Here is a 23186-nt window from a genome sequence, read left to right as displayed (position 1 = left end):
AGGTAATCAGTAGATACAAATACAGTCATGTGTCACTTAATGATGGGGATAGGTTACGAGAAATGTGTTAGGCAATTTCGTTGTTGCATAAACATCAGAGAATGTATTTACACAACCCTAGATGGTATAGTCTTCTATGCACCTAAGCTATACGCTATAGCGTGTTGCTCCCAGGCTACAAACCTACAAACTGTGCATCGTGTTGCTGTCCTGAAGGCTACAGGCAATGGCAACACTGTGGGGAGTATTTGTGTATCTAAACACTTTTAACCAAGACGACTTGGTGCAAATTACTAACAAACAATTTCCTTTGATTGAGAACTCAGAGGCCGGGCATGGTGGCTCACGCCTGTAATCCCAACACTTTGGGAGGTCGAGGCGGGCGGATCACCTGAAGTCAGGAGTTCAAGACCATCCTAGCCAACATGGTGAAACTCCGTCTCTACTAAAAATACAAAAATTAGCCGGGCTACTTGGGAGGCCGAGGCATGACAATTGCTTGAACCTAGGAGGCGGAGGTTGCAGTGAGCTGAGACTGTGCCATTGCACTCCAGCCTGGGCAACAAAAGCGAAACTCTGTCTCAAAAAAAAAAAAAGAACTCACAATATCCTAGGGACTGCACTAGGCTTCCTTCACTTAACTGTCACAACAACCCTATGCAGGAGGTAGTCTATCCCCCATCGAATACTGATGAGTAAACTGAAGTTCAGAAAGGCAGGACTCAGAGACTGCGACTAGCAAGACCAGAGCCAGAGTGCAAGCAGGTGTGCGGTGGTGTGTCCAGTGTGAGAGATTCTTTGGTATTAAGATGTAGGCTCAGAGCCCGGGCGCAACGGCTCACGCCTGTAATCCCAGCACTTTGGGAGGCCGAGGTGGGCTGATCACTTGAGGTCAGGAGTTCAAGACCAGCCTGGCCAACATGGTGAAACCCCATCTCTACTAAAAATACAAAAAAATTAGCTGGGCATGGTGGTGCACGCCTATAATCCCAGCTACGCAGGAGGCTGAGGCAGGAGAATCGCTTGAACCCAGGAGACAGAGGTTGCAGTGAGCCAAGATGGCGCCACTGCACTCCAGCCTGGGCGACAGAGCAAAACTCCCTCTCAAAAAAAAAAAAAAAAAAAAAGGCACTCCAGCATGGACAACAAGAGTGAAACTCCGTTTAAAAAAAAAATCGAGGCTGTGCTGGGAAGCAGTGTGGCACAGTGGTTAGGGGCACAAGCTCTATGGACAAGAGCTTGCAAACGCAAATCCACATTCATTGGAAATGCAAATTCTTAGACTCTAGAATCATCTCCTAGAATTATCTCTGTGTAGGACCTGTTACCACAGCTGAGAACAAGGAATAGGTCAATGTTCACGTTGGTTCCAATCTTGGTTCTGACACTTGCTTACTATGTGGTTTTCGGCAAGTTAACCCTTGTGCCCTAAGCACTGTACCACACTACTTCCCGGCATAGCCCAGATCTCAAAACCAAACAATCTCCCACACTGCACACACCAGTTCCTCACCTGCTGGCACTCCAGCTGTGGCCTCACTAGCCCCAGTCCTTAAAGAGCTGCCACACCCCTGCTCCTGCCACATCCTTTCCTCTCCCTAGAATGTTTCAGGCTTTGCTCATAGTCCCTCCTCCATGAAGACTCCCTGAGCCTCCCAGGCCCCTAAGAGAGAGTTAACCCCTCTCTCCTTCACTCCACCCCTGCTGGCTCTAGATGCATCCATCACAGGAAATGCTCCAAATATTATTTTTTTTCAACTTTTATTTTAGATTCAGGGGATGCCTTAGCAGGTTTGTTAGAAGGGTATGTTGCATGACATTAAAGAAAATGTGGTACATATGCACCATGGAATACTACACAGCCATAAAAAAAGAATGGAATCATGTCCTTTGCAGCAACATGGATGTAGCCAGAGGCCATTATCATAAGCAAACTAACCCACTATTACTTATATACCCGTTGCAGCCTTGTGGCTTCCAGTCTTCTGGGAAATACAAGCCAGGCCTTACCCATTTCTGTATGCCCAGGATCCAACACAGTGCCAGGAACACAAAGACTCTCAGTAAATAGTGAGTGAATAACCAAGTAAACTAAAACCTCATCCAAAATCCAGTCTCAAGACAGCTACCCAAGACGGCACGTTCATGGGGCAGGAATGCCTGGCACATGGCACACCCTTTCTCAATACAAACTTCCATCATGAATAAAATAAATGAATGATAGCATAGCTGAGGATTTACACCCTTATTTCTAGTAACTCTCATTGTAGGTGAATAAAGGATTGGGTCCAGATACAATCTTAATGTATTAGTTCGTTCTCACACTGCTATAAAAAACTACCTGAGACTGGGTAATGTAAGAAGAAAAGAAGTTTAATTGACTCGCAGCTCCGCAGGCTGTACAGGAAGCATGGCTAGGAGGCCTCAGGAAACTTACAATCATGGCAGAAGGCAAAGGGGAAGCAAGCACCTCTTACCACAGCAGAGTAAGAGAGAGAGAGCAAATGGGGAAGTGCTACACGTTTTTAAGCAACCAGATTTTGTGAGAACTCACCATCATGAGAACAGCAAGGGGGACGTGCGCCCCCCCGCCATGATTCAATCACTTCCCACCAGGTCCCTCCTCCAACACATGGGGATTACAGTTCAACCTGAGATTTGCGTGAGGACACAGAGCCAAACCATATCACTTAGGTTTGGAAAGGGAAACATCAGATTTGCTGGTCGAAAAGTAACTTTGTAAACCTTAAGCCATCCTTCAGGGACAATAAACCTTCAAAACACAATAAGAAAATAAGCCTTCAATGCAAAACTTTAACAATTAAAATATATTAGTCATTCTGCATTGCAAACAGGATTAACTAAACTCTGGGGGTAAGGAGGGTCATAAGATCCCCAAAATAAAATTTTAATATGGTATATGAAGTCTTTCTGAGAGTCGAGTTCTCCCAGAAGCAGACCGTGAGACAAGAATTTGAGTGCAAGTAATTCATTTGGGAGGTGACTCCCGGAAGCAGCAGCAAGGAAGAGGGAAAGAAAGACAGAGGAAGTATGGAAGCCAATTAATAGCATGCTATCAGTCCAGTTACCACTGTGGGCAATGAGAGCTCAATCCTACTGGGTAGCTCTGGGGAACAGTATGGAAGACTTGGCTCTGAATTCATCCACCTAAGGTGAAGGAGAGGTGAGGTATTTATACTCCAACTCCCATCTGTCATTGCCTACTCCCAGAGCCATTAACTCCCCAGTATTCCCAGCCCTTCAAGCACAGGGCTGAGAGGAAACCCTCAAGTGGAGACACCTTCCACATGGACAGGGACAGCAAGTGGCAAAGGCATGAGTCGGGGTGAGTGAGCAGGGCCAGCTACAAAGCCCAAGGGGAAAACCTGGTGTGATAAGAGGAATTTGTTTCCAACTAACACGCATCAGAACCTAATGAAAACTAAGCAAGAAAGTGGAGATCTAAGACAAAAGAAAACTCTGGGCCGGGCGCGGTGGCTCATGCCTTTGGAAGGCTGAGATGGGTGGATCACCAGAGATCAGGAGTTCAAAATCAGCCTGGCCAACATGGTGAAACCCCGTCTCTACTAAAAATACAAAATTAGCCAGGCCTGGTAGTGTGAGCCTGTAATCCCAGCTACTTGGGAGGCTGAGACAGGAGAATCCTTTGAACCCAGGAGGTGGAGTTTGCAGTAAACTGAGATAGCATCACTGCACTCCCGTCTGGGCAACAGAGCGAGACTCAATCTCAAAAAAAAAAGAAAAAAAAACTCTGGACAGAGAAGAAGTTAGAACCTTCCATCTGCCTCTCCTCTGTTCCCTCTGCAATGTGTATGTCTGGCTTTCGTCTTCTCTCCCCTCCCCAACCTGGAATCTATTTTCTTCTCAGTCTGAATCTTTCTTCCTCTTCCCCCTCAAGAGCTCCCCACCCACCCCTCCTGTCCCGATTTTCTCACCCCTCAAGAGCCCATAACATGAAAGTGAAGTATCTTGCTTAATATTTGTTTACTTAGGAACAGTGAGTTTTATGTACACTGTTCTTAATTAAATTCTCAGCAAGTTTCTATTTGTGGATGGAGAGGCATTCTGCCCAAGGAGGGGGGCCTTACAATCTTGGCACCTTATTACTGATTCACCCCCCAGCACTTGGAAAGAACACTTGGGATTCAGCCTTTCATTTGGGGCCCATGAAGCTACTCGTGTTCTCAGCAACACTGATTATTGGCAATTTCCCTCTGTGAGGGAAGTAGATTTCCTTCCAGACATCCTGTAGTGGTGTTTCCGAAGGAGTAGTGACTCGCTGCTTCATCTGCGTGGGCGGCCCGATAGATAAATGCTCATGCAACGCGCCAGGCGGGGGATCTACAAGGAAGCACTTGGTCTCCACCCAAATCACAGTCTGGAGTTCTCTCTCCCCGCTGTCATTTCAGGGAGTCCTCTCTAAATGGCTGCATCAAGAAAGCAAGCTTCTCACTGTCTTCCAGACCCTTGACTTTCCTCAAGACCACCCGGATGTCACCTCCTCCGAGGAGTCTTCCCTGACTACCTTGAGCTGGCAGCCACCCTCTGCTCTGTGCTCCCTGAATTGGGGGCCGCCTGCTTGGACAGCAGGCCTAGATTGTGTGTCTGCTCACCAGGCTGTGGGCTCACAGAGGGCAGAGACTCCGTCTTGGTCACTGGTCTCCCTGAAAGTTTAGCATAGAGTATAAGCTTAGTAAATGTTTGTTGAATAAATGAATATATGAATGAAGGGATTGAATGAGTGCCAGGAGGACTTACTGGAGCCTTGGACGGGCTTGTAGGAACTCTCGGGCTGACAGCTAGCCAGAAATGTAAGGAGCCCGGAGTCCAGGGAGCCTGGTGTTTTTCACCCTGGGCTGGGGGTGAGGCTAGAGGAGGCGTAAGTGACTGAATTTCTCCCAGATAGAGCCAGGAATCTTCACTCCTGTTGATCTTAGATACTGGGCTTCTAGAAATGGAGTTCCACTCCTTTAAAAAGTTAGAAAACCGGCCATGTATGGTGGCTCACGCCTGTAATCCCAGCACTTCGGGAGGCCGAGGTGGGTGGGTCACTTGAGACCAGAAGTTTGAGACCAGCCTGGCCAACATGATGAAACCCTGTCTCTACTAAAAATGCGAAAATTAGCCGGGTGTGGTGGTGCATGCCTGTAATCCCAGGTACTCAGGAGGCTGAAGTAGGAGAATCGCTTGAACCCGGGAGGTGGAGGTTGCAGAGAGGCAAGATTGCTCCACCGCACTGCAGCCTGGGTGACAGAGACTCTGTCTCAAAAAGAAAAAAGGTTAGAAAACCATTATTCCACATTCCAGCCTCAACATGTTTTAGAGTGGCATGGCATAGTCAAGGGAGGCTGCTCTGGGACCCGGGCTTACTGACTCCCTGGCCAGGGCTCGCTCATAACCACACCCACCCACAGGCATGGTTCTGGCTCCTACTGAGGGCCTCACACCTGAAGACTCAGCCAGAGGGGGCACCCTCCCAGCCCTGTAATTGGAGTCTGGGGTCAGGAGATGGGTGTTGGGCACCTGGGCTGCGGGGGACTGAGGCTAACCGCCTCCAGGTGTGGGGGAGGCCAGAGGACATGGAAGGGAGACCGCAAGGTCAAGGTGAAGCTCGGGAGCCTAGGCTGGGTTCATGGGGCCAGGACAAGGTCCCTTCCCCAAGCCTAGACAGGTGCATCAGAGGCAGCCACAGCCCTGAAGGATGAGGGTCAGGAGAGCCTGGGGCACGCGCTGAAAAGGATGAATCCGCGCTGGACCTCAGGTCTCCCTCCCCGCACCCTGCGTTGTAGGGAAGAGCAGGAACCCTGGCGGCCTCTGAGGCGGGGGCGGCGGGGGGCGCTGGAGGCGCGGAGTTGCAGCCGGCAGATGAGCAGTGGCGCCACCTCCTGACGCCTTCGGGGAATGCAGCTGATGCCCAGCCAGCCTCCGGCCTCTGAAGGGGGGCATGGGGCGGGGGAGGTCCCGGGCCCAAAAAAGCAGATAAGCTATTTCCTTCCCCCTCCACAATTTTTTAAATATATTATTAAGGAAAACTAGAAATATGTACAAAAGTAGAGAGGGCTGTCATAAACTCCCAGATACCCATCGTTCCACTTCACCAATTAGCTCATGGCCAATCCGACTTCCTCTCTAACCATCCTGCACTTTCTCCTCCCCGATGTATTTCAAATCAAATTAAATCCTGGGCACTATATCATTTCACCCCTAAATGTTTCAATATGTAACATAAGTATTTTTAACAATACAACCACAACACCATATCTCACAAAATAATACTTATTTCTTATCATCAAAAGTGCAGTCTCATAAATTTTTAAATGTTTTTCTACAGTTTATTAATCATGATCCTCATAAAGTCCACTCACTGCAACTAGCCCACTGTTTTTGAGTGCCTCTTCCTCTGTATGCCTCCCCTCCTTTCTTTTTTCCTTGCAATTCATTTGTTGAGAAAACCTGGTTGTCTGTCCTGACATGTCCCATTGTCTGGATTTTGTTGGCTGCATCCCTGTCATATAATTTCATGTGTTCCTCAGATTTTCTGAGTTGTAGATTCGGTCCATTGGAGTTGAATCCGGAGGTTTGTTCAGATTCAGCTTTGGTCTCTTGTGCTGTCAGCCGCCTTGGCAACCATTACCTGCATCCATTATGTCACCGGGGACTGTAAAATGGTGATATTCCAATTCCGTAATTAGCTGCTTGCTTTTTTGCTTTGTTTTGTCTTTTTTTTTGTTTTTTTGAGACAGAGTCTTGCTCTGTCACCCAGGCTGGAGTGAGGTGGTGCGATCTCGGTTCACGGCAACCTCAGCCTCCTGGGTTCAAGCAATTCTCCTGCCTCAGCCTCCTGAGTTGCTGGGACTACAGGCATGTGCCACCATGCCTGGCTAATTTCTCTGTTTTTAATAAAGACAGGGTTTCACCATGTTGGCCAGGATGGACTGGAATGCCTGATCTCAGGTGATCTGCCTGCCTCAGCTTCCCAAAGTGCTAGGATTACAGGCCTGAGCCACCACACCCAGCCAGCTGTTTGCTTTTAAATCAGAGGTTCATTATGATATAGGCATAACATAACAGTATTCATAATAAGGAAAAATAGGTTATTGTCATCAAGCAAGAGATAGGGAGTCTAAGATTTGATGAGCAATATAGGATCCAGTAGTGTGCTATTTACGAGCAAGCATTTAAACAAAAGGGTACAGGGAGATTGAAGAAAGAAGGATTAAAAAGGATAAATCACACAAATATGAACCAAAAGAAAGCTAGGGTGATCATCCTAATACCTGACAAATATAAGTTAATGCAAACAATAATATAAGAAGAATTATAGATTTTCAAATAGCCACCCATGAGCATATACTTTCACTAAAAACTGTAGCTTCAAAATACATAAGATATCAGGCTGGGCAAGGTGGCTCACACCTGTAATCCCAGCACTTTGGGAGGCTGAGGCGGGTGGATCACTTTAGCTCAGGAATTCAAGACCAGGCTGGGCAACATGGTGAAACCCCATCTCTACAGAAAAAAAAAAATAGAAAAATTAGCCAGGCATAGTGGAGAGTGCCTGTGGTCCCAGCTACTTGGGAGGCTGAGATAGGAGGATCTCTTGAGCCCAGGATGTGGAAGTTGCAGTGAGCTGAGATCATGCCACTGCACTCCAGCCTGGGTGACAGAGTGAGACCCTGTCTCAAAAATAAATAAATAAATAAATAAGATGTCAAATTACAGAATTGCACAGAGAAATAAATCTACAATTATTATTTGGAGAATTTAATTCATCTCTCCTAGAAACTGACCAAACCCAGACAAACAAGTATCTCAATCAGCAAGCTAATAAGTAGATGCAGAACATCACATCTCCAATCAGAGGGATGCTCACTGCTCCCAGAATTCCAAACAGGCCTGGCTTCACTCAGGTGACTCCCAGAATTCTGAGAGGCCCAGCCCTGCTGGCAGTGTGACAGGGTCAGATTTTGAGACCGCTATGCTTCTCAGTCTTTGCACACAAAGAGAACCACCTTAGACTTGAGCGACCAGGACCTCCCTGCCTTGTGCCCCTATTTAAAGGGCCCTTCTCTGGCCTTCCTACAGCTATGCCCCGCCCACAGGGCATGGAATCCTTAAGACCAAGAGCATAAGCCCACCTTCCTGGTCACTGCTGCATGGCCCAGGAAGGGGAAGGGGCACAGGTAGGACCTGCCTAAATGGTCCTGAGCCTGTCTCTAGGACTCACATCATTTTTCTTTGGGTCCTTCCTCCCAAGGATGGACTTCCCTCAGTGTGTGCACCCTCAAGCTCAAAGAGCCTAAAGGAGGATATTTGTTGGGGGGATGATGGAGGTGAGAAGGGCTTGGAAATGGAGAGTGGGCTGACCACAGCATGGAGGAAGACCCCTTGTGGTATAGACAAAGATGAGGATGGGAGGAGAAAAGGAAGAGCTACAGACCACAGCCTCCATTTGTGCTCTTGCCCCCAAACCTCTCATACGTTAGAGTTGCACACGAACATCATAACCCTGATCACACCCCTCCCCTTCCCCTCCGAGGCTGGTGATAAAACACAAGGAGCAAAACAATCACTGCTGGGGGCCTAATTATGGCAAGCAGCCTGGCAATGCTGTATATAGACTCTGCTTTGAGCGAAATGTGCTGATTTATGCAGTTCTCAACATTTAAAGGTGGAGACCAGACTGTGGCTGAATTGGATCAGATCATTCTCTGGGATAAATTACAACCCTGGGCTGCTGAGCCAAAATTTGTCTGTCTCTCTCCTGCCCCTTCTTTCCCAGAACTACCAGCTCCATCATGGATTCTCTGGCCATTCCTTTGAGCCTTTGTCCCTTCCCCACCCCAGCCCAGCACAAGGGCTGGCATGGAGTGGCAGCTTATAAAACATCTGCTGAATGAATAAGTCTAATTCCTAGAGAGTGAGCCCTATTGGATGGGGTGCACTGGACAAAACCACCTAACCTAGTGTCAACCATAGAGGCTTAGGAGCTAGACTACTGGGTTCAAGTTCCTGTTCTCAGTAGCTCTTTCCTGTAGACCCACAGTCCCCAAGTTGTGTGTCAAGACATCTGTGATGAACTGAATGTTTGCATCCCCCAAAATTCATATGTTGAAGCCCTACCCTGCAAAGTGATGGTGTTTGGAAATGGGGCCTTTGGGATCAAATAGGTTTAGATTAGGTCATGAGGGTGGGGCTCTCATGATGGAATTAGTGGCCTTATGAAAAGAAGAAGAAAGATCACTCTCTCTTTCTGCCATGCCAGGACACAGCGAGAAGGCAGCCATCTGCAAGCCAGGAAGAGAGCCCTCACCAGTACTCAACCGTGCTGGCATCTCGATCATGGACTTCTAGCCTCCAGAACTGTGAGAAAGTAAATCTCTGCTGTTTAAGCCACCCAGTTTATGGTATTTTGTTATAGCAGCCCAAGAAGATGAAGATAACATTCCTGGGGGCTAGGTGCAATGGCTCACCCCTGTAATCCCAGCACTTTGGGAGGCCAAGGCAGCAGATCACTTGAGGTCAGGAGTTTAAGACCATCCTGGCAGACACAGTGAAATGTTGTCTCTACTAAAAATACAAAAATTAGCCACGTACGGTGGTGGACATCTGTAGTCCCAGCTCCTTGAGAGGCTGAGGCAAGAGAATCACTTGAACCTGGGAGACGGAGGTTGCAGTGAGCTGAGATTGTGCCACTGCACTCCAGTCTAGGCGGTAGAGTAAGACTTTGTCTAAAATAAATAAATACATAAAATAGCACTCCCGGGCACTGCAGCACACACAGGAGGGGAACATTTATTATCTTACCTGTTTTAAAGAAACATAATATTTGTCAGATACCCACAAACTACAGCTCAAGGCAGTTCACTGTTTCAACATTAGCTTGTGCTACATCGCTTTCAGTGACATATCTTTGAAAAGCTGGGTTTTCTGTAGTTACAGTTATAAAAAGCAAACATCACGTGAAAATCAATGTAGAACAGAAAATGAGGGAAGCAACATCCAATCTGATTCAAGTTTTGAGAAGCTGTGCAGTGCCCAACAGGCACATACATCCCATGACTATGTCATTCTGGTTGAGATGGAAGAAAAGTATTTTTTATTTCAATTTATGTGAGTTATTTTTTCAAACAACGACTCAGCTGTTAGGGCATAAAGAGTTGTAAGTTGTTTGCACCTAATTACTTAATAAACAAAACTATTAGGTATTTCTCTAGGCCTTGGGGCACCATGAAAAAGTTACTAAGACACTGAAGGCATTGGGAACAGAGAAACCGTGGGAGTCCCTGTGTTAGGCATTTTACTTCATCTATCTGGGCCTCAGTTTTCCTATATATAAACTGGAGGCCAGGCATGATGGCTCACGCCTGTAATCCCAGCACTTTGGGAGGCCAAGGTGGGTGGATCACCTGAGGTCAGGAGCTTGAGACCAGCCTGACCAACATGGTGAAACCCCATCTCTACTAAAGATACAAAAATTAGCCGAGCGTTGTGGCGGACACCTGTAATCCCAGATACTTGAGGGACTGAGACAGGAGAATCGCTTGAACCCAGGAGGCGGACGTTGCAGGGAGCTGATATCACACCATTGCACTCCAGCCTGGGAGACAAGAGTGAAACTCCATTTCAAAACAAAAAAAAACAAACTAACTAACAAAAACTGGAGATAATAAGTATATATCACAAGGTTATTGATAGGATGAATTAAGTGAAGATACATGCAGTATTTAGAATGGTACCTAGTGCATAATAACAGCTGCATATATGTGGTTATTATTACACAGAAAGGCCAAATTGGTAGTTGGAATTATCATAGGGAAAATGTCTAAAATGCAGCGAAGAACAATTTTCCAACATTCCCTTTTTTATTACTAATTTAATTACCATATACCAAGTACTTTGACATGCATTACAAAGAGCACTGGACTGGGAGTCATAAGATGTGTTCCAGCCACAGTTCAGCCTTGAAACCTTGAGCAAGGCACTCCCTCCCCCTAAGCCTCAGTTCCCACATCAGTGTATCACATGTGCGGTGGTAACCATGGGTTTTGTGGGGCAGGGTTAAGACTCTTTCTTCAACTGTGCAAACACCAAAGGGACCAGGCCACCGATGGGGAAGTTCCTCCTATACTATAAACAGGGAAAATCTTAAGAAGTCGTTAATATTTTGAAATTGATCTGCTAATTAGAAACTCTCTTTGGGCTGGGCATGGTGGCTCACATCTGTAATCCCAGCATTGGGAGGCTGACGCAAGACGGTCGCTTGAGCACCGGAGTTCAAGACCAGCCTGGGCAACATGGTAAAACCCCATTTCTATAAAAGAAAAATGAAAATATATATATATATGTTAAGAAACTGTCTTTATCAGCTCATTGGGATAAGTTTCTCTCGACTCTGGAGGTCACTGAAGGAATGAGTTTCTCGGCTTCCTCTGAGTCAAAGGTAATGAAGCCAGTCAGAGTTCCAAAATCACTGGCTTCGAACTGATCCAGACCTTTCACTAAATTAGACCATCTCAGAATGTGTCAAAATAGTGAGGTTTTTGCCAGCTGTATAATCAGTTCCGTATTCAATTTCTTAAATAGAGATTTGTTGATAAACCAACCTACCATTTTTAAAATGTAGTTTTGTCTTCAAAAAAAAAAATAAATAAAGACTTTCTTTTAAAAAAAGATCTCAGTTTTCATCAGATCAAATTTCCTTTGCCATTTGCCTCTAGGGTTCCTAGGAATTCTGATTTTTTTTAATGCCGAGTTTACTCCTTTATATTAGATCGTCATTGAAATGGACCTCATTCCCATAGAGGGGTGATTATGGGTTTATTCCTTTGACAAGGCTGGTGGCTGACAGAAGGGATACTGCTGGTAGCTTCAAGGAAATGTGTTTTATAAAACGAGGGCTGAGATTGTTATAAAGCTGATTTTGGCATGTTTTTCTAACTTAAAAAAATGAAAATGGAAAAATGGTTTCTCTCAGATGAAGGGTTCTGCGTGTATACACAGGATTTCAAAATCTAAAGGCCCCCATAATAGAAATAAAGATGAGTGTCACTCCCTGATCTCCACTTCCCATTCTCCAGGCCAGCCAGGTCTGTCTCTAAGCCTGGAGCAGAAAGCAGAGCTACCCATGGCTCCCAGATTCTCCCTGATGGCACATAGCATTTGGATGTGAGAATATTCAGACTCACCCCAACAAAACAAATGAGTACCTTTGAGCTTTTAAAAAAAATCACCTTGGCCAGGTGCAGTGGCTCACACCTTTAATCCCAACATTTTAGGATGCCAAGGCAGGAGTATAGTTTGAGCCCAGGAGTTGAAGACCAACCTGGGCAACATAGCCAGACCATGTCTCTACTAAAAAGACAAAATAATAGCCAGGCGTGATGGCCTGCGCCTGTAGTCTCAGCTACTCAGGAGGCTGAGGTGGGAAGACCATCTGAGCTGCGGAGGTCGAGGCTGCAGTGAGCCGTGATCGTGCCACCACACTCCAGGCTAGAACCTGGGTGACAGACTGAGACCTTGTCTCAAAAGAAAAAAAAATCACCTTGCCTCATCCTTGAAACTGATTCCATGACCTCAGAGACACCCTTGGTAGAAAAATCAGGAAAGGCCTCCCATAGTTAAGAGTTAGGACCCAGACCATCCTTCCCATGTAGCTTCTAGAGCCAGATGGTCCGGGTTCAAATCCTGGCTCTGCCACTAGCCAGCTGTGTGACTTTGAGCAAGTCACTGAACCTTTCTGTGCTTTGCTTTTCTCATATGCCAAGTGGAAGTAACAATTAAGAACCAAATGACTTCGTATTTGTAAAAGTTCTTACTGTAAGAGCTAGTGTGCATTATTGGATGAAAGCGAGCGGCTGGGGTTTTGTCTTATGTCTGGCCAACAGATGGTCGTCCTCCTCTCCCAGCCTGCGCCTCGGAGTGATCCACGTCCCCACTGAGCTCACTGCCCACTTCCTAACTTTCACCCACTCCTGCCTTCCGCTCCAGAGAAAAGTCTGTTCAGGCCTTGACATTGCTCAACAATTCCGATTTTTCCTAGTCCATCCTTTTGCCGTCTTCATGGAGACAGTGTCAGACCTGCCTCTCCCACCAAATCTCTGAGCCTCACTCACACTTGGCTTCTGTCCTTCTTCACAGAGAAAATAATGCTGTCAAACAGAAAACCCACAAGCTCCTTCCATGCCTCTCACTCTGTCCTGCTCCTGACCATGCCTCCTTTCTCCCCTACTCTCCTTCTTACCAGAGTGGAGGAGGTCCCATCCCTCCACCATCTGAGGTTGGCTGCCATCCCCAGTGGGGCCTGCCAGTGCAGTTGTGCAGGTTGTGCACTACACAAGGGCACCTAGCCAAGGTGTCAGTAGAAACTAAAATCCAACCAATTTGTGCTTTCCAAATCCTTTATCCCAGCAGGAGATACCCAGACATGTGTGCTTTTTCTAAATCATCCACCGAGAACGGCCCATTTTTCAAATTTAAGCAGACAATTTTTTTTTTTTTTTTGAGACGGAGTTTTGCTTTTGTCATCCAGGCTGGAGTGCAATGGTATTATCTCGGCTCACTGCAACCTCCGCCTCCCGGGTTTAAGCAATTCTCCTGTCTCAATCTCCCACGTAGCTGAGATTACAGGCACTGTCACCACGCCCAGCTAATTTTTGTAATTTTAGTAGAGACAGGGTTTTGCCATGTTGGCTAGGCTGGTCTCGAACTCCTGGCCTCAGGTGATCCACCCACCTCGGCCTCCCAAAGTGCTGTGATTACAGGCATGAGCCACTGCACCCGGCTAAGCAGATATCTTATAGGCAAGTGGAGATCGTGGCCCCTGAGCTCAAAACCTCAGATAGCCCTGTTCTTTCAGAGCCTCTATCACACTGTCACCTCTTTATTAGCCTCTCTTTTATCAGCTTCTACCTTCAGTCTCAGAGCTGTCATGAGCAGAGGATGACATGAAGGAAAAGCAGCCAACACTTGAAATGGTGCAAAGAAATTACCATGTATCCTTCAGTGCTGGGTGTTGCAAGTCAGATGCCTCCCCCATTATCTGATTCTGCAAGAACTGAGCTGTCCAATACGGTAGCCACTAACCACGTGCAGTTACTAAACATAAAACATGGGTACGCAAAATCGAGCTGTGCTGTTAAGTACAAAACACACACTGGATTTCAAAGACTTAGTAAGAAAAAAAATGTTAAATATTTAATTAAGTCCGGGCACAGTGGCTCATGCCTGTAATCCTAGCACTTTGGGAGGCCAAGGTGAGAGGGTCACTTGAGCCCAGGAGCTCAAGAGCAGCCTGGGCAACAGTGCAGGGCCCCATCTCTACAAAAATTTATTTTAAAAATTAACTGAACATGGTGGTGCATGCCTGTAGTCCCAGCTACTTAGGAGGCTGAAGTGGGAGGATGGCTTGAGCCCATGTCAAGGCTACCGTGACCCACCTGGGCAACAGAGTGAGACCTTCCTCAAAAAAGAATTTTCATTAATAATTCTTATATCACATGTTTCTAGGGCTATCATAACAAAGTAGCACAAACAGCGTGGCTTAAAACAACAGAAATTTATTGTCGCACAACTCTGGAAGCTAGAAGTCCAAAATCAAGGCGCCAGCAAACCCATGCTCCCTCTGAAACCTAGAAGCGGGAACCATTGCCTGCCTATTTCTACCTTCTGTTGGTGGCCATCAATTCATGGTGTTCCTTGGCTTGTAGCTGCCTCACACGTGCCTCTGTTGTCGCTCGGTGCTCTCCCTGTGCTGTCACATAGCATCGTCTTAGAAGGATTCCCGTCACCATAGATTAAGCGCCCATCCTACTCCAGTATGACCTGATCTTAACTAATTACATTTGCAACAACCCTATTTCCAAATAGGGTCATATTCTAAAGTACTGAAAGTGAGGATTTTAACATGTATTTTGGGGAAACACAATTAAACCCACAACACATGTGTTTTGTTTTATTTTGTTTTGTTTTGAGACGGAGTCTCTCTCTGTCACCCAGGCTGGAGTGCAGCGCGGCTCACGGCAGCCTCCGCCTCCTGGGTTCAAGCAATTGTCCTGCCTCAGCCTCCCAAGTAGCTGGAATTACAGATGTGCACCACCACGCCCAGATAATTTTTGTATTTTTAGTAGAGACAGGGTTTCACCATTTTGGCCAGGCTGGTATCGAACTCCTGACCTCAAGTAATCTGCCTGCCTCAACCTCCCAAAGTGCTGAGTCACCTCACCCGGCCCCACAACACTTGTTTAAATGATACTATTTGAATACATTGAGTGAAATTAAATACAATGATTGATTGCATTTGAGGCTTACATTACATGTCTATTGGGTGGCACCGCTCTAGGGCTGTGTACTGTGGTTTGACTTGTTATTTACTATTGATTAGGGTAGCTTACAACTCTGAAAAAGAAAAGTGTTAATCCATAGAAAACCAATAGCAACCAATAAACTTTATCCTGTAGAGATGCAAATGAAAAGATCATAACCCAAAGTTTCTGGATTTCTTCTGTATGTACTTTAGCAGTCTTATTCCAACATTCTTTCTCTTTTTATTTTTTTTATTATACTTTAAGTTCTAGGGTACATGTGCACAATGCGCAGGTTTGTTACATATGTATACATGTGCCGTTTTGGTGTGCTGCACCCATTAACTCATCATTTAGCACTAGGTATATCTCCTAATGCTATCCCTCCCCCCTCCCTCCACCCCACAACAGGCCCCAGTATGTGATATTCCCCTTCCTGTGTCCAAGTGTTCTCATTGTTCAGTTCCCACCTATGAGTGAGAACATGCGGCGTTTGATTTTTTGTCCTTGCGATAGTTTGCTGAGAATGATGGTTTCCAGCTTCATCCATGTCCCTACAAAGGACATGAACTCATCCCTTTTTATGGCTGGATAGTATTCCATGGTGTATATGTGCCACATTTTCTTAATCCGGTCTATCATTGATGGACATTTGGGTTGGTTCCAAGTCTTTGCTATTGTGAATAGTGCCGCAATAAACATACATGTGCACGTGCCTTTATAGCAGCGTGATGTACAATCCTTTGGGTATATACCCAGTAATGGGATGGCTGGGTCAAATGGTATTTCTAGTTCTAGATCCTTGAGGAATCGCCACACTGTCTTCCACAATGGTTGAACTAGTTTACAGTCCCACCAACAGTGTAAAAGTGTTCCTATTTCTCCACATCCTCTCCAGCACCTGTTGTTTCCTGGTGTGAGATGGTATCTCATTATGGTTTTGATTTGCATTTCTCTGATGGCCAGTGATGATGAGCATTTCTTCATGTGTCTGTTGGCTGCAAAAATGTCTTCTTTTGAGAAGTGTCTGTTCATATCCTTCGCCCACTTGTTGATGGGGTTGTTTGTTTTTTTCTTTTTTTTTTGTAAATTTGTGTAACTTCTTTGTAGATTCTGGATATTAGCCCTTTGTCAGATGAGTAGATTGCAAAAATTTTCTCCCGTTCTGTAGGTTGCCTGTTCACTCTGATGGTAGTTTCTTTTGCTGTGCAGAAGCTCTTTAGTTTAATTAGATCCCATTTGTCAATTTTGGCTTTTGTTGCCATTGCTTTTGGTGTTTTAGACATGAAGTCCTTGCCCCTGCCCATGTCCTGAATGGTATTGCCTAGGTTTTCTTCTAGGGTTTTTATGGTTTTAGGTATAACATTTAAGTCTTTAATCCATCTTGAATTAATTTTTGTATAAGGTGTAAGGAAGGGATCCAGTTTCAGCTTTCTACATATGGCTGGCCAGTTTTCCCAGCACCATTTATTAAATAGGGAATCCTTTCCCCATTTCTTGTTTTTGTCAGGTTTGTCAAAGATCAGATGGTTGTAGATGTGTGGTATTATTTCTGAGGGCTCTGTTCTGTTCCATTGGTCTATATCTTTTTGGTACCAGCACCATGCTGTTTTGGTTACTGTAGCCTTGTAGTATAGTTTGAAGTCAGGTAGTGTGATGCCTCCAGCTTTGTTCTTTTGGCTTAGGATTGACTTGGCAATGCGGGCTCTTTTTAGGTTCCACATGAACTTTAAAGTAGTTTTTTCCAATTCTGTGATAAAGTCACTGGTAGCTTGATGGGGATGGCATTGAATCTGTAAATTACCTTGGGCAGTATGGCCATTTTCACAATATTGATTCTTCCTATCCATGAGTATGGAATGTCCTTCCATTTGTTTGTGTCCTCTTTTATTTCCTTGAGCAGTGGTTTGTAGTTCTCCTTGAAGAGGTCCTTCAGGTCCCTTGTAAGTTGGATTCCTAGGTATTTTATCCTCTTTGAAGCAATTGTGAATTGGAGTTCACTCATGATTTGGCTCTCTGTTTGTCTGTTATTGGTGTATAAGAATGCTTGTGATTTTTGCACATTGATTTTGTATCCTGAGACTTTGCTGAAGTTGCTTATCAGCTTAAGGAGATTTTGGGCTGAGACGATGGGGTTTTCTAAATATACAATCATGTCATCTGTAAACAGGGACAATTTGACTTCCTCTTTTCCTAATTGAATACGCTTTATTTCTTTCTCCTGCCTGATTGCCCTGGCCAGAACTTCCAACACTATGTTGAACAGGAGTGGTGAGAGAGGGCATCCCTGTCTTGTGCCCATTTTCAGAGGGAATGCTTCCAGTTTTTGCCCATTCAGTATGATATTGGCTGTGGGTTTGTCATAAATAGCTCTTATTATTTTGAGATACGTCCCAACAATACCTAATGTATTGAGAGTTTAGCATGAAGGGTTGTTGAATTTTGTCAAAGGCCTTTTCTGCATCTATTGAGATAATCATGTGGTTTTAGTCTTTGGTTCTGTTTGTATGCTGGATTACATTTATTGATTTGCATATGTTGAACCAGCCTTGCATCCCAGGGATAAAGCCCACTTGATCATGCTGGATAAGCTTTTCGATGTGCTGCTGGATTTGGTTTTCCAGTATTTTACTGAGGATTTTTGCATCGATGTTCATCAGGGATATTGGTCTAAAATTCTCTGTTTTTGTCGTGTTTCTGCCAGGCTTTGGTATCAGGATGATGCTGGCCTCATAAAATGAGTTAGGGAGGATTCTCTCTTTTTCTATTGATTGGAATAGTTTCAGAAGGAATGGTACCAGCTCCTCTTTGTATCTCTGGTAGAATTCGACTGTGAATCCGTCTGGTCCTGGACTTTTTTTGGTTGGTAGGCTATTAATTATTGCCTCAATTTCAGAGCCTGTTATTGGTCTATTCAGGGATTCAACTTCTTCCTGGTTTAGTCTTGGGAGGGTGTATGTGTCCAGGAATTTATCCATTTCTTCTAGATTTTCTAGTTTATTTGTGTAGAGGTGTTTATAGTATTCTCTGATGGTAGTTTGTATTTCTGTGGGATCGGTGGTGATATCCCCTTTATCATTTTTTATTGTGGCTATTTGATTCTTCTCTCTTTTCTTCTTTATTAGTCTTGCTAGCGGTCTAAGAATTTTGTTGATCTTTTCAAAAAACCAGCTCCTGGATTCGCTGATTTTTTGAAGGGTTTTTTGTGTCTCTATCTCCTTCAGTTCAGGTACACCTGAAGATAAGAAACAGACTATGTGAACTAAAAGATGGTTGCTGCTTCACTTCGGCCCTCCAAATCTCCCACAAGAACCTCTCTTGGCTGGGCGCAGTGGCTCACACCTGTAATCCCAGCACTTTGGGAGGCCGAGGCGGACAGATCACTTGAGGTCAAAAGATTGAGACCATCCTGGCCAACACATTAAAACCCCATCTCTACTAAAAATAAAAAAATTAGCTGGGCATGGTGGTGCATGCCTGTAATCCCAGCTACTCAGGAGGCTGAGGCAGGAGAATCACTTGAACCCGGGAGGTGGAGGTTGCAGTGAGCCAAGATCGTGCCACTGCACTCCAGCCTGGGCAACAGAGTGAGACTCCATCTCAAAAAAAAAAAAGAACCTCTCTTGTGTCCCACCCTAACAAGAAATGTATAGGTAACAAAGTTTGTAAAATGTAGTTCATCCTAGCCAAATTCACATATTTTAAAGCCACTATACTAGCTAAGGCTAAAAGAACAGAACAGATTTTTTAGTCCCGTCTTCTCTGGAAGACTTCCAGTCAATGCCTAAGCAAGGTAGTATCAAAGGCTTAGTCATTGCTGCCCAATGAGGGAATTCCCTTAGTAGGCAATTTTTGCTCCAGAGCTCCCCCATCAGGCTGGCAGAAATAGTATTAAGAATTCATGGCCGGGAGCGGTGGCTCACGCTTGTAATCCCAGCACTTTGGGAGGCCGAGGCGGGCGGATCACGAGGTCAGGAGATCAAGACCATGGTGAAACCCCGTCTCTACTAAAAAATACAAAAAAATTAGCCGGGCATGGTGGCGGGCGCCTGTAGTCCCAGCTACTCAGAGAGGCTGAGGCAGGAGAATGGCGGGAGAATGGCGGGAGGCGGAGCTTGCAGTGAGCCGAGATTGCGCCATTGCACTCTAGCCTGGGCGACAGAGCGAGACTCCATCTCAAAAAAAAAAAAAAAAAGAATTCATTGTGAGGTGACAGCTCCCCTGCTCAATCCTGCTTCTTCCCATTTTCTTTCACAGGTGTCACTCCACAATAAATCTTTTGTATTTCTAACTCTGGCTTAGCATCTGCATCTCAGAAATTCCAACAAACATAAAATAATTTTAAAGCAACCATTATAACTATACTCAAGGACTGCAAATATGCTTCAAATAAATGAATAAATAGAAATTTTCAACAGATAAATAGAAACTACAAAAAGAATCAAATGAACATGCTAGAATTTAAAAATTCAATATCTGGATTTTTTAAAGTTCACTGGATAGGCTTAACAAGAGACAAGAGGTGACAGAGAGCCAACAAACTTGAAGACAGGTCAATAGAAATATCCCACCTGTCCTCACTTCTGCAGTACATATACTAAAATTCAAATGATACAGAGAGGATTAGCATGGCCCTGCAAAAGGATGATATGCCAATTCATGAAGCATTAGAAAATAATTTTTAAATTTTTTAAAAAAAGAAATATCCTAGCTGAAGAATAGAAAAATAAAAAATGGTGAAATTTCAGTGACCTATGGAGCAATATCAAAAGTTTTAACTTTGTATCATTGGAGTCCTTGAAGGCAAGAAGAGATTGGGACAAAAAAGGTTTGTGGGCTGGGCGCAGTGGCTCACGCCTATATTCCCAGCACTTTGGGAGGCCAAGGCGGGTAGATCACCTGAGGTCAGGAGTTCAAGACCAGTCTGACCAACATGGTGAAATGCCGTCTTTACTAAAAATATAAAAAATTAGCCAAGCATGGTGGTGCATGCCTGTAATCCCAATCTCAGCTACTTGGGAGGCTGAGGCAGGAGAATCTCTTGAACCCAGGAGGCAGAAGTTGCAGTGAGCCAAGACCATGCCACTGCACTCCAGCTTGGGCAACAAGAGTGAAATTCCATCTCAAAAAAAAAAAAAAAAAAAAAAGTTTTGTGAAGAAATAATGGTCAAATTTTTAGTGCAAGTTATAAATTTATACAGTCAAGAAATTCAACAAACCCCAAGCAGGAAAAAATACAAAGAAAACCACATATAGATACATCATACCAAACTGCTGAACACCAAAGATAAAGAAAATATCATGATATCAGCCAGAGAAAATTTACGTATACATAATGGGGAACAATGATTTGAATGACTTCTGACTTCACGTCAGAAATAATAGAGAACAAAAGACAACAGAAAAACAACTTTAAGCCTAGGCAACATGGTGAAACCCCGCTTTTACAGAAAAAAATACAAAAATTAGCCAGCATGGTGGTGCACACCTGTGCCTCCAGCTAATAGCCTCCCAGCTATTTGGGAGGCTGAGGCAGTAGGATCACTTGAGCCCAGGAAGTTGAGGCTGCAGTGAGCCATGATCACACCAGTGCACTCCAGCCTGGGTGACAAAGTGAGACCCTATATCCAAAAGAAAAGAAAAACAACTTAAATTGTCAACCCAGAATTCTATATCCACTAAAATATACCTGAAAATGAATGTGTTGCTATGTAACAATTACCACAACCTAGTGGTTTTTAAATATGCACATTATCTCACAGTTTCTGTAGATTAGAAGTCAGAGCCAGGAATCGGTTCTCATCTGGAGCTGAACTGACAATGAATTGTCTCCCAAGCTCACTCGGGTTAGTGGCAGAATTTATTTCTTTGAGACTGTAAGACTGAGGCTATGCTAAGCAACTAGATGTTGCCTGAAATTTCTGGCCTGGTGGGCTCAGATAAGTTTTTGCAAGCCTCCATGTTCACAGCCAGTAAGTAAAAGAGACTCTGGAGTCAGATAGCAAGACAGAGTCTTTTATAATGTACCGTATCATGGCAGTGGCAACCTATCACTTTTGCCATATTCTATTGTTTAGAAGCAATTCACAAGTCCCACCCACACTCAAGGAGAGGAGATTATATGAAGATGTGAATACCAGAAGTTGGGGATTATTGGGGGTCACTCAAGTTCTGTCCACCACAAGGAAGATGAAATAAAAACATTTTCAAATGAATGAAAACTAAGAGACTTCACTCAGCAGACCTGCACTACAAGAAACACTAAATGAAGTTCATCAAATGAAGGGAAGTGACACAGATGGGAACTCATATATCTTCAAGAAGTGAAATCCCTGGTGTTTTGTGAAAAAGCCGTCTATGCAAAGTGACACCCAAATACAGAAGGAGCCAAGAAGCCAAAGAATGAGGCTGACAAATCCAGTTTGTCAGTAGGAACTTATAGACAGAAGCACAGTCTTGGGTGGCAGCAACACAAATAGATCTCTGCACCGTTACTCCCCAGACCCAGGGCTTTTATACCATAGGGCAAGAGTGTACGTGCTCTATAGAGACAATTAAAGGCACCCTCCAGACAGGCAAGAATACTATAGGCATCATAGCCCATAATTTCTGCAGTAACATCAAGATAGACCTGTTGTTACAATAGGAACAGTAAGTAAAGTAGAAATTTTGCAGGCATTCCCAGGACTGGGGTTAAGCAGAAGTCAACATGGAAGATTAACATCCAAGATGGGGTCATTTTTCTCTCCACATCTGAAAATGTTAAACATGTTGCTGAGTGATATCGTTTGGGTCTGTGTCCCTGCCCAAATCTCATGTCAAATTATAATCCCCAATGTTGGAGGAGGGGACTGTTGGAGATGATTGGATCATGGGGGCAGACTTCCCCCTTGCTGTTCTCATGATCGTGAATGAGTTATCATGAGATTTTGTTGTTTAACAGTGTGTAGCACCTGCCCCTTCCCTCTCTTCCCCCTGCTCTGGTCATGTAAGACGTGCCTCCTTCCTCTCCACCTTCTGCCATGATTGTAAGTTTCCTGAGGCCTCTCCAGCCATGCTTCCTGTGCAGCCTGCAGAACTGTGAGCCAATTAAATCTGTTTTCTTTATAAATTACCCAGTGTCCGGTAGTTCTTTATAGCAGTGTGACAACGACTAATTTAGTGAATATAAAATATTACATTCTCCTTAATTTCTAAATGCTTCTAACTCTTTAAAGTGAAAATTATAACATTGTATTGTGGTATTTTTAATGTGTTTATACATTATATATGAAAATATAGCATAAAGGTTGGCGGTAAATTGATGTGTATGGTTGTAAGGCTCTTAAATTTTGTGTGAAGTGGTAAAATATTTAGATCTACGTAGAATGTAGACTTTAAGTTAAGAATGAATATTGTAATCACTAAGCAACCACTTTAAAACATATAAAGAGGTGTAGCTAAAATGCCAATTAACTAATTAAAATGGAGTTCCAAAAATTTATTTAAATCCATAAGAAGGCAAAAAAGGATGAAGAGAGGAAAAATGTATATATAAAACAAACAAGTAATAAAATGGTAGATCTATATCAAATTATGTCCATAACTACATTATCTGTAAATGGACTAAACACTCCAACGAAAAAGCAGAGAAGGCAGGATTAAAAAAAAATAACAAGGAGAATCTGTATCCCAACTACAAGAAATACACTTTAAATGTTACAATACAGATAGCTGAAAGGAAAGAGATGAGAAAAGATACATTATACAGCATCCAATCAGGGCATAAGAAAGCTAGAATAAGGGCTAGGTTAATTTCAAATGGAGTAGACTTTAAGACAGAGATAAAAAGGAACATTTCATGATGGTAAAATGGTCCATTTT

At 44.3% G+C, this 23186-nt stretch overlaps 1 long non-coding RNA gene and 1 other non-coding gene across 2 annotated transcripts; one reads left to right on the top strand and one right to left on the bottom strand.

Moving 5' to 3' along the window:
- Positions 1–1855: 1855 nt before the first annotated feature.
- LOC115837902 lies at positions 1856–20733 on the bottom strand. Its single transcript, XR_004032894.1, has 3 exons — positions 20721–20733; positions 10157–10158; positions 1856–1942 (listed from the first exon to the last, which is right to left on the bottom strand). It is a non-coding gene; the product is annotated as an uncharacterized LOC115837902 (long non-coding RNA).
- On the top strand, positions 19897–20002 carry LOC115838078. Its single transcript, XR_004033133.1, has one exon. It is a non-coding gene; the product is annotated as a U6 spliceosomal RNA (small nuclear RNA).
- Positions 20734–23186: the final 2453 nt, after the last annotated feature.

This window comes from Nomascus leucogenys, chromosome 13 (genome assembly GCF_006542625.1).
Source record: "Nomascus leucogenys isolate Asia chromosome 13, Asia_NLE_v1, whole genome shotgun sequence".
Classification (NCBI taxonomy): domain Eukaryota; kingdom Metazoa; phylum Chordata; class Mammalia; order Primates; family Hylobatidae; genus Nomascus; species Nomascus leucogenys.
Note: the sequence above shows the minus strand (reverse complement) of the source record. Positions and strands in the feature narration are given on the sequence as shown.